The following is a 3,055-nucleotide window of genomic DNA, read 5'->3' on the forward strand; positions in this document are numbered from 1 at the left end:
CTTCTATCGCGTGTGTGTGTGGGAGAGGGATTTAAAAGGTTATTAATCATATCTTCGGTGTCGCATCTTCCCAGTGTAGCTGATCTTTTGCTGCCTGGGTAAACTATCACAAAGCTTTATAGAACTTAACATTTCTATTATCAACAACTTGTAAATACGACGTTTACATTGGCATTATTCATTTTTCACTTGAGTGTATGGAGGATTGTCCGACCCAGACCCCCCCTCTTAGGCTGCGCAAACGATCTTTTACATTTTTATAGAGAAATGGAGGCTGTACAGTATGCGTTACAATATAAACATTTATATTGATTTAAATCGCATTTTGATTTAAATTGCAAACGCATGTTTAATTAAATGTATTTTTTGATTCACAATCAGACAAATGCAACATAAATTGTTATCTTTGTCTTCTAAGTATCTTAATAAACTTTCAGCATAGCTTTCTCCCCGTTTAGATGTATTTTTCTTGGGATTTTGGGATCAAACGTGGAAAGATTAGATTGTAATCATTTTTATTTTTTAAATAAATTTTAGAAAAGTGTAATCTATACTAAAAAGCTGTATTTATTTAATACCACTCAATACTTTTATTAATGGAGTTTAGTTGATACTGTTTAAACTTTTAATTATTTTAAATTGTATTACAGCATTGTACACATGCTTAAAAGATAAGAGAGAAAACTCAAGCTTTCTTCAGGTGTGAGGGTCTTCTGCTCAGAATGAACTGCTAAAATGTAATGTAGGCTCTGAATGGGTTCAATTATGATTTGGGCTTGATTAAGGTCGCTGCCTTTCATCTAAAATCCTACTTGAATCCTTCTAAACTAAAAATTAGACACAAGAAGAGTAGAGGCTCTGGTGAAATTTTTCTTTTTTTAATTTCTCTTTTTTTCTTGGAAAAACATCTTACCCACTGCAATCCGGGCACAGAAGGATTAAAAGAAGTCAGACAGGCAGGGGGGAGAGTGAGTTCAAAATAAAGAGGTATTCAGGTAACAGTGAAATGGGCGGACAGTCTGGGGAGATCGCCCATTTTCCATAGAAATAGTTCCCTGGTTCCGCACCCCTTGGTGTTTCTCTCCCTCTCTCTCGGGTCACCTGATCATTAGCTCGAAAGATTTCAGTGCTTTGTGTATATTCTAATGGCAGTGGGGGCAGGGTGTGTGGGAACAGGTTTGGTTGAAATTGCATTGGAGATCTATGTTCTTCACACCTGAAACATTTTCTCTGAAAGCATTTTCTTCCCAGTTTAGCCGATCTTGTTACAGCATGTTACAGTTTACTATTATTAACCATATTAATTTTAAGTGCTTAGTGCCATTTTTTGACCACGCACGAATATTCTTATGTCCATATCTTCGCGAAGGAATCAGTGTGAATTGTGATACTAATTAAATGACCGTGGGCACTTTCCACCCCCTCTGACAGCAGGAACATTCCTATTCTTAGCTCAGCAGCTTATTACAATATAGGATGTTCAAACCGTTTTTTTTTACAGTGACACAGCGTTGTGTTGTGAATCTGTTTTTCCGTGTTTACAAAGAAAGTGGAATACAGTGATACTATCTGCTATATGGATACATATTTTTAGATATTTAGACCCTTAAATTAATATCATTATTAATAATAATGATAATAATGATAATCGGCCAGTGAAAGCTCTGTTGCCCTTCACATGAATGCCTGAAACAGACCCCAGAATTTTACAATATATTCCCCATTATAAAACGGATAATTCCAGTTCTTAAGTCTGATTGCACGACATACATTCGAAGAAGTCTTATATTTTCTAATATAGGCACATCCCGGAATTTTGACTTCACTGTGTGATGAAGAAATTTTAAAGACTACTTCTTAGCGTAGATAAAAAAGCTTGGATTCCCATGTACAGTACTTTTTCTGTTGTCTTTGTTGATCTCTTGAGGATCCTTGTGATATTTTGAGCTCTCGTTGAATGATAAGAGTTTTTATATCTGTTATAGTAAAAGAAAATGCCCAACGAACTAGGGATAGAACAGTTTTTCAGTGCTTGTACAATTGATGGAAATGTTCAAATAAATGTGCTCAAGAAATAAACAAAAAAGTAAGTTATTCCTTTATCATATTGGCTAGCTAATGTCCCATCCTTGTTAGTTACATCAACAAAATGCTGTGGTGTTACTTTTTGTCGATGAAAAGTCTTTTTATTTAAAATGACGGTTACAAATATTGTGGACCAGCATAATACTTTGAGTTTACAGCTTGTCCAAGGTCATTCATTATTAATACTATTAGTGATATCTTCGGTAAAGACTGACAGCAGGAACATTCCTATTCTTAGCTCAGCTATTGCTACAGTAATTGCTATTGCTACTGAGTCTCTGTGTCTACAGTACATTGTGAATAAACCGGTTTCACAGGTATTTTCAACCCCCAGCCACTGTTGTTTCATCAGTTGTTATCCTGTAAAGCGCTTTGAGGAGCCACCTTTAAAGGCGCTATATAAAATAAAGTTTATTATTATTATAAATATTGATCATATTTTTCCTCCCAGAACTTGTAAATTGTTGTTGTTATTGTTGTTGTTATCCTGTAAAGCGCTTTGAGAAGCATACTGTCCAGCTTGTCAGGTGCATTCTCTTGTAAAATAATAAGTAGAGCTCCGGAAAGCCAGAAGGAGCGCTTCACCCCGCCTGCTGTGGGAAGAGTTTGCTTATTCCTTTCCTGCCTCACTGAGGGCAGACCCTGCCAGGCCCTCGTTGACAACGGTTCGACCATCACCCTGCTGCGGCCTGGTGTCTTGCCGGGCACCGAGGCAGCTGGACCCCCAGGGCGCTCACCGTGCACTTTGGGGCTGCGAGGGTGAAACACCCCTTCTACCTTGCCCCAGTCCGTGAGGCCTGTATCCTGGGGTTTGACTGGTTGCAGCAAGTGAGTGGTTCCCCGTGTGCCCCTCCGTTGGTGCCCACCAGTCTCCTCGAATACGGCATCAGCCTGCTCAGCCAGAGCCAGGGCCTGCTCCAAGAGGACCGGCGCGGCCAGCATCATGTGGCGCTGCACCTCTGTCGGCGCC

The sequence above is a fragment of the Atractosteus spatula genome, chromosome 4 (genome assembly GCF_055471065.1).
Source record: "Atractosteus spatula isolate fAtrSpa1 chromosome 4, fAtrSpa1.hap1, whole genome shotgun sequence".
In the NCBI taxonomy this organism is placed as follows: Eukaryota; Metazoa; Chordata; class Actinopteri; order Semionotiformes; family Lepisosteidae; genus Atractosteus; species Atractosteus spatula.